We start from the raw sequence: 12,065 nt of genomic DNA, 5'->3' as shown, positions 1-12,065 counted from the left end.
GGTCACACTGCATGCATAACCAGCAACAGAGCAATAAGGAATGCACGCTACTGTTTTCTTTCTCTAGTTTAGATAGTTCGGAATCCCTCATCCAGGGAATGAACCTCCCCATGTCAGTTAAACTTAGCCAAGACGATCCCTCACAGACAGCCTAGATAACATCCGTGCCCATCGCCGAGGAGATTCTAAACTCCGTCAACTTGGCAACGCTGCCATACTCCTAAATGACATCTAGAAAATTAGAAATTTGTTTTGAATAAAGTCTTTTTCCACTAATATTTCTTTTTCGGCAGTCAGTCATTAGACCTCTTTCACTGAGCTCTTTGTCTTAAAACTTAAACATGAGTAGGTATGTGCACTGAAGCACATCTAACCATACATGGTTGTGCATATGTATTATCAAGCCTATTCTGTGACACCATGGAAGCTGCCTCTGCTGTCTGTTCTGGCTGCTTGTTTTGCTCCTTGTTTGGTGGAAGCAGAGCCATCAAGTCTTCCAAACATCATCCTCATCCATCACTGCAGGCCAGGAACGCTCTGCTTCTCTAGAGAATGGCATAGGCACGTGAATCTAATATTTCCTGTGCCGTCCTTAATTATCAGGCTAAGTCAGAAGCATCAAATTCTCAGAGTGATTTTGTGAGTTTGGAAGGGGAAGCTGAACGTTTATTTTCATATTCCTATCTCAAGTCCAAACTGTTGAGCTCTTCTGCATCATATGGTTCTATGTACAAGTGCCAAGAGGTCAAAACAGGAGGTCATTTCATGAAACTCGTTTGGAGCTTGCTAGATACTGAAAGAAGTAGCCAGCCGGCACTCTGAAGCTGATTCTATGTATTGGTCCTCAGGCCAGATTCACTCACTGTGTATCCTAGCATGGACAGCACCAGGAAGTGGGGGTTATAGGATGGATTTTCTAATGGAGTCTTAAGATCTGGAGAGTTTGGGTTGCATGTGGTACTCTTTCTCCATAAACGGCAAGTAAAGCCAAAGTCAGCATTACTGATATTATTAAGGGTTTCTCAGTTCTCAGAGGTAGCTCAGCCCTAGTGAGATTTAAGTTTATTCAGTAGCCATGACTATAGCTGGACACCAGGTACCACTGGAGGAAGCTAGGTGATTGTCACAGGGAGATCCTCTGACACTTGGGCTTTTTTGTATGATGCTCACTGTGGCCCAATATCTACCCATTCCTGGCAACCATTTTATGGTATTTCCATTAGGACAGCCATACTGGTTATCTTGTTTATAGCATTTAACTCCAGGTACAATACCTTATACACTATAGCCAAAGACATAGCATGCATATTCTTTAGATGAATGAACAAATCTTACATTTACCTAAACTTAGTTGATGCTTGAAGTTGATAAGAGGAATAAGTTACTTATGCTTTTACAAGGCTTAGTCACCCACAAGATATCTTTAACCCTATACACAAGTATCTTGATAGATATTGGAAAAACTATGCAAACATTTCCACTGGAATGTATTCCTGCTATAGTGATGTAAATAACAGCCGTAGCTTCTTTAGTATGTATGCATCATCTGCTGTCACCTTTACCATGCTCCTACTTGATACATTCTTGGTATCATTTTACTCAAACATTGTTATTTCTTAGAATCTTCACCAAGTGCATTAAGGGGGGTTAGGCAGGTTGCCATGTTGAGGTTTGAGTCAGCTTCTTCTTTTATAGTTTTGAGGCATGTTCTACTGTTGATATTTCTGTGGGCCAAGATAACTGATTTTGCTATACCATTGTTTCTGTTTGGATCCTCAAAAACCTGCAGAGTAGCTTGCAAGGTATTCCAGATGTATTATGAAATTTCAGAAGGCCTTATTGAGTCAGAGTAGAGCCTGTGGTTGAGAGGGAAAAACCGAAGATGGGGTGCATAAAGATTTGTGGGTATAGCTGTCATCAAGAATGTTCATTCTCTGGGAATGTCTCTGTAACCTGGATAGCTTTGGAGCCTTTTGTTTTTCTGGGACAGAGAGAAAAAGGAGAAAACTTTCAGATGATGTATCAGCTTTCTCAACTAGCTGGCCAATTTCTTGAAAGATCTTTATCTTTACCTTGATAACATTCTATTTATCATGTGGTTGGGAAGAGCTCATAAGGTAATATATACTTTGGTTTGAGTAACTTAAATCTGGCTTGTGGAAGCTCTGTCTACCAAGTTATATAACATGAAAATATGATTAAAGTCAAGAGAATAAGGAGCAATTTTCAAATCTTGAACACAGAAATTACTTCTGTTAGGAGGTCAGGATCCCAAGAAGAATCCAAGAGACCCTCTAAGACAGTTTGAATCAACCTAGCTGCTCTACTGGGCAAACTACGGCTTTGCAGTTCTTGTATTCGTTGACTCATTTATTTACTCATTCACTCACTTATCTTACATGTTAAATATGTGATGGGGAAAGGAATAACAAACACTCGGTGAGTAGAGTGGGAGACTGTGGAGAGAGCAGAGAGCTATTTCGTGTTGGGGGTATAAGATAGTGGAGAGGGCTATCTTCATTCATTTGTAAGTAGTCTGAGGACCATGAGTGAGTAACGAAATATACTGCCTAGGGATGTGCTAGGATTCATAGATTGACAAGTTTGTTGAGACAAACCAGGCTTCTTTTTTTTGAGGCACAATGGATGTTTAACTGCTGGCTGTTTAACTCTGGAGGTGTCATGCATATCATTGAATATATGTGATGACATCTCAACACCACAAAAAGTTATGTAGTAAGACAGCAGATTCCCCATCATTTACGTAACTCAGTAAAGTAGAAGAACCAGCATAATAAAAAATAGACGGTATTAGAGTAAGAAAAAGCAGAAGAGCAACAGAACAGAAAGCACACACACAAAAAAACTTCTTAGCTGTGAAAGAGCAGCTAAGAAGTACAAAAAAGTGCAAGTATGTCCACTAAAAGGAGCCAGCAGCTCATCGCTTCTATGATGTAGCTTCTTGTATTGAGAGAGAAAGCAGATGTCATCAAAAGGCCACTCCATGTGGCTTTGATAAAAAGAGCCTGGCAGTCCAGCCCACAGATTAAGCCACAAATCCAGTTAGGAGTTCTGGGGCAACAGTGACATATCCAGCCTTGTTCAGCAGTGTAGAAGAAATTAGTGTTGCCACACCCATATCTCATAGCTCTGAGGCCTGGTACTTTTCTCAGAGGGAGCTGATTAAGACTGAGTTACTCTGGGAGCCTGATCACAGTCAGAAAGCCTAGAATCAGTCTACCAATAGCCCCTCATGGAAGTACGAGGCAGTCGAGGACCAGGGGAGGTGGAGGCATGGCCATTTAAAAGCTCAGGTGGCAGGAAGCTCAGGCAGAGAAAGGCTCAGAAATTAATGGTCTTGCCCTCTATGGCAAGGACCTGGATAACTTCAGTGGACACTGATAGCTAAAGGACCAACACCATCTGGCTATTTAAGCTCCGTGGCAAACCATGCCTTTTAATAAATGAGAACTGCAAAGTTCAGGTCCAGTGGATAGTGCCCTCAGCCTTGTATGATAGCGTAGCAAAGGAAAGCATCAACAGAGTTCGAGAAAGCCCCAGAACAGGGGGAAGACTTTGCCGACTATGTGTCTGACGGAAATTAACATCTAGAATCCAGACAGAAGTAAAGAGTTAAAGATCCAGAAATGCAGACTTAAAAACTAAAACCCCTCCCAAATCCAATTCATAAATGGACAAATGAATTGAGTAGGTGGAATTAAAAGAAGAAATAAAATAGCCAATAAGTAGAAGCAAAACCAGTTAGCACCTATGATGGTTTGAAGGAGATTGACCTCCAGAGGCTCCTATATTTGAATGTTTAGGCGCAGGGGAGTGTTTGGAAAGAGTTAGGAGCTGTGGCCTTTGCTGCAGGAGGTGTTACTGGGAGTAAGGTTCAAAGGTTCAAAAGCCCATGCTACTCGCAGTCTCTCCGCCTCCCTGGCAGCTGCCTGTGGCTCAGGGTGTAAGCTCTCAGCCCCGTGCCCTCATATCTGCTGTCATGTTTCCCACAAGAATGATAATAGACCAAGCCTCTGAGTCTTTTAGAAGGTCCCAAATTAAAGGCTTTCTGTTGTTGTTGTTAAATTACCAGTAGGACGTAATAATGTTTATTATCAGGCCTATAATTATTATTACTGTAGGATTTTCTAACCTGCTAGCAATCAATCAAGACACAGACACCTGTTATATTTTAAAACAGCCTTAGTTAACCTGGGGCAGGGCAGATATCAATCCTCTAAACTACTTCCCATAGTGGGCCGGGTATGGGATTGCTGCCCCAACCCCATGCCATCTGGTTCTAATAATTTCTATCAAGCTACCTCCCATCCGTAATACCAAATACTTGCTAATGTTCTTCATCTGGGCCAAATCCTCCATCCACGCCAGCCATGTGCTTCTAGCCTGTGGCAGCCTTCCTTCTTCTCTCTCTTCTCCTCTGGTCTCTCTTCTTCCCAAGATTCTGTCTCCCCCAGCCTGGGAACCTTAAACCATGCCTATCTCATTTGCCCTGCACAGATGTGATGACTTCTTCTTAATTAGCATCAATATACATCAGGCCAACCCCCAATAGCTTTCTTTTTTAAGAGTTGCCTTGGTCATGGTGTCTCTTCACTGCAATAGAAACCCTAATGAAGACTGGAAGGAAACTAAAGTAACCATGTGGAAATTAGCAGGGAGGTTCCATAAGCAACCGCAAACAGAACTAGGCCAGGGCACAGCGATACTACTGCTAGGTCTATACGCTGTGTTATTGCAGTCAGCATACCACATGGATACCTGAGCATCACTGTTTATTGTTGTATCATCCACAATAGTGAATAGTATATAGCCAGCCTAGGTGTTTATCAATGAACAATAAAGAAAAACTGGTACATCTGATCAATTTTAGTTTATGATCTACAGAGGAGAATTGAATTATCTCATCTTCAGGAAAAGAGGTGGATTGGAGGACAAAGTTAAATTTAGAAAGGCAAATTATCATGTTATCGCGTGTGTGGGATCTAGGTTTGAATATGTGTGTTAGGAGAAGACAGAGTACAGAGCTGTGGAGGGAGAGGGAGGACAAGTGGGCAGTGATGATTTCCTTGAAGGAAAGAACCCTGATGTGGGAGATGTTGGAAGTACGCTAAAGTATAAATAAATTAATATGTGTGAATACTGAATTCTTTTAGGTCAATATTTGTCTAATTCTACGCCAAAGTGACAGGCATGTACTTCATTTACTTTAATCAGCCAGTTCATGGATTTGTTTGGTAAAACCAAGAAAGTTAATTACAAGAAAAAGCATTAACCATCACAGTTTTCTTAAGACATGCTGTCCATTTTCAGCTATACTCTTCTTAAAATTCACTCAAATGATTATTTAAATAGGCCCTTAAAGCGTAGAGTGCAGATGTGCTTTCTCTCACATGTGATGACACATATCATAAGAGCAGAAATGTGATCTGTTTAGAGAAAGGAAGGCAGCTAATGGAACTAGGCAGAGAAGAAAGTGAGGAGAGGGTTGGCCAAATATGAGCAAAGTATGATGATATATACATGTAAAAATGTCCAAATGAAACCCGTTATTTTGCATAGCCATTGAAAACAATTGATTTTTAAAAAGGTAACCTTAAAGCTATAATGGATGAGATAAAATAGTAAACATTTTAAAATAGTACTTAAAATTCCAATGTATATCATACACATTTAATATAGAACATAGTATAGGAAGCAATTGAGATGAGTCTCCTTTTATAGAATGTGGCATTGCCTAAGAGAAGGGAAGGGAAGGGTCATGGACTCAGAGCTGACCTTCACGTTTAGTGTGTGCGTGAAAGTCTGACTGTGGGCAGACTTTCTCACAGCTCTGAGTATCAGTTTCATCCTGTGGAAAATCAAGAGGTTGGGCTCCAAGGCGGCACCTACCCAAGCCAGTCTGTGAGTCATTGGATCTAAGTATAAATTAACACAGCTCTGAGAGCATAAGCGATTTCTAATTGCTGATGTGTGACAATTTAAAATAAGAAGCCAAAATGGTCTCTGCCATTAGCTCTGACACCAGTCTCCCTCTAAGACAAAGGTCAGCCACTTCAATTTCCTCCATCCTGCTTGCTCCACCCCCCAACAGGCATAACATTCCCGAAGCCTGCCTTTTCCTCATGAATCTCTTGTCCAGATTAATAAGTGTCTGATTTCTCTGAAGGAAATGGCTCTTATATTGAAGGTGCATTAATTCTCATAGGTCACTGTGGCACCATTTGCTTAATTCTATTACAGAGTGACAGACATAGATTCCCTTGTCCTTACTGACTTCTCAGCCTCGGCCTAAACAGAAAGGAAGCCATTTCAAATAAAATATAAACTATCTTAGAGTTTTCTTAAGATGTGTTCTTCAGGTGATTGCTCAGTAAAATGGTGTCATGCCATTATTTACACAGATGTATTTATTTCTCCTTTTTTTTTTATATCATCTAGCAGATAGGGACATTTCATAAGCTGGGGGACATTGTGGGCTCTCCCAAAACTGTCCTCCTAGGGATTGGTACACTCACTTGAGGATCCAGGAGCTATTCTCCACATAGGTCATAGACACAAGCAATTGTATTGGCTCATCTCTTTCAAATGTTGAAAGAGAAATCCATAAGTCTCACAAACCTTGATTCAGCTCCAACACTTAAGAAACCATGTTGTAACCACAATCAGGAATCTATTAGAAGGGGACTGCCCAACCACCTCTAAGATAAAGAACTGCTAAATTGTTAGAGATAGATGGACAAGAAAGGAATTGGGCTTGCTCATCCTAGGCAATCACCAAGTCCCACCATGAGCATTAACTAAGGAAGGTCCCACCATACACACTCAGCACTCTTGCATAAAACCTCAAGGAAACCAAATATAGTCCTAGAAAAGAGGTTTGCGTTTCTACCGTTTTGGAGGGGGAAATGGCAGGATACCAAAATTATTTGTGTTTTTTTTTTCTTCCACATGTATTTTTAACAGCTGGTACTAACAAAATCATTTCTTCCTTCCTTCCTTCCTTCCTTCCTTCCTTCCTTCCTTTCTTTCTTTTTTGATCTTGAACTAGAAATCAAATAACATACACTTTAGCATCCTGTTGGTTAAAGAGGAAATGACAAAGTGAAAATAGAAAATTTCCTGAGGCAAGGGAAAATAAAAATGAACACACTAAACCCTGGAGGAGAATCAACAGCGGAACAAAGGACAAAGCTTATTGTGGCAAATGTGGATGTGAAAGAGTTGGAGGATTTCAAACTGGCCTCCTAACTTACCTCAGTGGAACTAAGAAAACATCACTGCACTAAATATAAAATGTACAGTAGAAAGGAAAGAATAACAGCACAGCAGAAACACATAAAATGAAGAACAATAGCAGCAGCAGCACCAGCAACAACAACAATAACAGCAGCAGCAACAACAACAAGAACAAGGAAAATCAAGGAAACGTTGTCTTTGTTTTTAAAGATTAACCAAACTGACAAACTTTTGCCAGGTTAAGAAGGAAAAAGGGGCCTTTTCAGCTCTCTGAGCAGCACCACGGTGGTTGGCAAGAACAAGTGCCCAATGAAAGGAGCCGAGAAGGGAGCGAAGAAGAAAGTGGTTGACCCATTTTCTTTTTTCTTTTCCTTTTTTTTTTTTTGTTATTTTTATTTCTTTTTAAATTTTTTTATTAATTTATTCAGATTACATCTCAATTGTTATCCCAGCACTTGTATCCTCCCGTTCCTCCCTTCCTCCCTCCCGCTTTCACTCTATTCCCCTCACTTATGTCTATGACCCAGGGGACCCTCCCCCCCCCACACACTATATGGTCATAGGCTATCAATTCTCATCTTGGGAGCCTGCTTATTCTTTCTCTGAGTGCCACCCAGATCCATTTTCTAAGAAAGACTGGTATGATGTCAAAGCTCTGGCTATGTTCAATATTAGAAACATTGGGAACACATTAGTTGTGAGGACTTAGGGAACCAAAATTGCATCTGATGGCCTCAAGCGTCTTGTGTTTGAAGTGAGCCTTGCCGATCTACAGAATGACGAAGTTGCGTTTCGAAAATTCAAGCTAAGGGCCGGGCATGGTGGTGCACACCTTTAACCCCAGCACTTGGGAGGCAGAGGCAGGAGGATTGTTGTGGGTTATTATAGGCCAGCCTGGTCTAAAGAGTGAGTCCAGGACAGAGAAACCCTGTCTTGAAACCACCCCACCCCCCCGAAAAAAATTCAAGCTGAGGATATTCAGGGCAAAAACTGCCTGACTAACTTCCGTAGCATGTATCTTACCCAGAACAAAATGTGTACCATGGTCAAAAAGTGGCAGACCCTGACTGAAGCTCATATTGATGTCAAGATGATGGCTATTTGCTCCATGTTTTCTGTATTGGGTTCATAAAAACCCACAACAACCAGATATAAAAGACATCATATGCGCAGTAGCAGCAGGTCTGCCAGATCCGGAAGAAGACAGAAATCATGACCTGAGAAGTGCAGACAAATGACTTGAAGGAAGTAGTTAATAAGTTGATTGCAGACAGCATTGGAAAACACATAGAAAAGGCTTGCCAGCCCATCTATCCTCTTCATGACATCTTCCTCAGAAAAGGTAAAATACTGAAGAAACCCAAGTTTGAATTGGGCAAACTAATGGAGCTCCATGGTGAAGGTGATAGTTCCGGAAAAACAACTGTGAGTTTGAGGCCAGTCTGGTCTACCAAGCAAGTCCAGGACAGCCAAGGTTACAGAGGGAAACCCAGAAAAAAAATCCAAAATAATAATAATAATAAAATACAACAAGGGTGGTGAATATATATATTCCCAACAAAGACTACTATCACTGTAAAATTCTTTGTGAAACATTTAAAAAATTATCACTGATCCTTCTCAAATATATCCTCAAATAGAATAACTCCAAACTCATCTATGAAGGCAGAATTTAATATGCAGGCTAGAGTTGAATTGATGCAAAAATTCTCAACAAAATACAGGAAAATCTAATCCGACACCTCAAAAAAAAAAAAAGCCTATTTCTCCATGCCCAGTGGGATTGAGCTGGAATGCATGGATGGTTTTATACATAAATAAATTAGAATAGTGAAAGGCTAAAGATATCAGGAAACCTATGGTATTCTAACCCCAGAAAAAAAAATTCAGTTTAAGACTAGAAAAGCACAGGTGAGTTGACATGAGGGAGCTGAGTCTTCGGATTATCAGGTAAAATGAAGCTCGGTAGAGGATTTAGGTAGAGGATTTGGGTACACATGTCACTACAGAAGATACATAAATGACAATAGCATGTGAAAAGATGATTAGTATTACTAGTCAAGGGACTACAAATCAAAGAAACTACACATGCCACTACATACCTGCTAGAATGTCACTATTTGCCAATCCCCCGGCCCCACACACACACAGTGAAATGCAGGTGTTGGTAAGGCTGTGAGGAAACCTTACACACAGTTGACAGGAAGGTTGTACTGGTTACTGTCCTTTGCTGTAATAAAACATCTTGACTTAAAGTAACTTAGGAAAGAGTTTATTTGCTTCGAGCTGGGGATGGAAAGGCAGGGGAGGCTCAGAAGCCAGAGCAGGAAGCTGAGGGCTCACAACCCAACCACATAAAGGAGTCAGAAACAGTGAGGTAAAGGTGAGCTCTGGCTAGAAACCCCCAAGCCGCTCCCACAATGACTGACTTCCTCTGCCACCCCTACTAGTCATCCCATCACCTTCCAGAACAGTGCCACCATTTAGAGACCACGTGTTCAAATATCTGAGCCTATGTGGAATATTTCTTATCCAAAACACCCCCCCCAGCTCAAGTGATAGAGTCACTGTTGAAAACAGTATAACGTCCCCCAGAAAATTAAAATTAGCAGTACCCTGTGGCCCAGTGAATTCACTCTTGAGCACTTAACCAAAAAAAAAAAAAAAAAAAAAAAATTGGAAAGAGGAGCTTTGAAGAGATGCCTTGCATCCTCATATTCTCATCCCAGAAGGCGGAGACATCTTAAATACTTATCCTATGATAGACTGATGGAGAAAATGTGATATATACATACAGTGAAGTGTTAACCAACTGTGACCAAGTCAGTTGTATAGAACCCTAGAGGACGTTCTGCTAAGGGAAATGAGCCAGTGACAAAAAAAAAAAAAAAAAAAAAAAAAAAAAAAAAAAAAAAAAATCAATCCTGCATGAAGTTGGGAAAGTAGTCTAGTTCAGAGAAGAGAATGTGGAGTGATGGTGGCCAGAGGCTGTGGGGAGGAAGGAAGTGAGGGCTGTTTAAGAATTATAGAGGTTCAACTTTGCCAGAGGGAAAAACAAAACACACGAGCATGGATTTAAGTCAGCGACCATCAGCTTCTTCACAACGGGAACTTCCCAGAGCACCCAGGCCAGAGCCTTGCTCGTGTGTTCTAACTAGCATTTGTTGAGCTAGACTAGACTGAGGCCAATGTGGAAAAAAAAAAAAAAGTTGCAGGTTACACATGAAACTACAAACTGTCGGGCTATTGCTGCTGTTAACCAAGTATTAATGCCTTCCCTTTCTTTTCCTGTTATTTTTATTTCAAAATAAAGTATATGATATGAATTTAAAAGAGGTGATTTTTGAGCAGGTTCTTTCACATTGGACATATGCCTCTACCGCAGTGATTTTAAGACCCCCCCCCCCCAGTTCATAGATATCCAAGCTTGGCATTGCTGCTGGGATCCACAGGATCCACAGGCATATATATTTTTGTCTCCCCACCTTGCTATGCCTGGCAGACATGTTTCTGGTCATTCTTCCACTGAGCCTGGCCATAGCCACTTTTCCCACCACACCCTTTCGTGTTGCCTCCTAGATGGTTTGCTCTTGGCATGCAAAATGAGCCTTGCTTTCCATTCTTGATCTACAGTATACCTTTTTAGGTTTCTGAATTTATACCTAAGAGCCTGACAGCCAAATTAGCATACACACCAAATGCAGGACATAGTGCAGTAAGACAGAACTTAAGCGAGAGAGCGGCTTATCCAGGAGCACGTAGTCTGTGTACTCCAAACTTCGACAGTGAAAAAACGTCATGAAGGTCTTTATTTTCCCATTACCCTCACAAAATAACACAGTTATATTGAAGATATACCTACAATGCATACTTATCATTTGATATAACCTATCTATATAATTATAATATGTCTATTTATTTAAAAATATCAAGAAGCTATGTTCAATTCTGTCTTGGCCTGTGTTATCTTCCAGTATAATGCTTCACTTGGTCTAATGTCATGGTTGTGGAGTCAGTACTCCTCAGAGGCTGTATGCTGAGACCTTTCTCTCAGAATATTTGTGCAGCAGTTCTCTGTTAAAATACTATGTTCACATGCACAGGTCAAGTATAGCAGACTTCTGATTTCACGGTTTAGGAATTGTTTGTTTCTGTTGACTTTTGCTAGAGAGGCTCTCATATTTTTATTTTTTCATCTTGATAATATTTCTGTGGTCTCTATAATAATTGTATTTTCTGAGCTGTTTTCATAGCAAGATGACACGCATTCATTAAGCTATGTATAGGGTGCACTCTTGTCTGTGTTAAAGGAGTCACAAACTGGTCATTCCCAAATCTGCTGTTTAGGTCAACTGACTAGTAAAATAATCAGCTGTGAATAAAGATCACTTATCTTCCTTCAGTTTCTTAAATGCAGGGGTGAAATGCCAAGGTGAGATGTGTTTGTGATTCATGCATAGTGTGAGTGTGAGGAAAATTGCCACACACACACACTATTTATATTGCCCTTCATCTCCCTCAGCATTTCTCAGCCCTCTGCCATCCTATCCCAAGTGTCCCATGTTTTCACACACACACAATTACTTCACATTTTGGCTCTAATTCCATATGAAAATGTTCAACTGCATCACTGGCCTTTAATTCCTTATCAAAGCCACAGTCCCATATAAACCCTAAGCAAATGTAGGTTCTTTTCTCCTTGTTCTCTGACCAGGCCAAAATCCCCGTAAAGAACACATTCTCCACAGTTATGTGGAGAGCTGGGACTGACTCTGACATGAACTCTGGTGCCCACTATTTGGCCACTT

The 12,065-nt window shown here is 40.7% G+C and overlaps 1 pseudogene across 1 annotated transcript; it reads left to right on the top strand.

Annotated features, from left to right (window-relative positions):
• Nucleotides 1–7,548: 7,548 nt before the first annotated feature.
• Nucleotides 7,549–11,059, top strand: LOC311595814 (small ribosomal subunit protein eS1-like; annotated as a pseudogene). Its single transcript has 4 exons — nt 7,549–7,602; nt 7,865–8,078; nt 8,226–8,682; nt 10,904–11,059. The product of its transcript is annotated as a small ribosomal subunit protein eS1-like (transcript).
• The last annotated feature ends 1,006 nt before the right edge of the window (nt 11,060–12,065 follow it).

The sequence above is a fragment of the Acomys minous genome (assembly GCF_964271855.1).
Source record: "Acomys minous genome assembly, chromosome: 4".
NCBI lineage: Eukaryota > Metazoa > Chordata > Mammalia > Rodentia > Muridae > Acomys > Acomys minous.
This window is presented reverse-complemented; position numbering and strand designations above follow the sequence as displayed.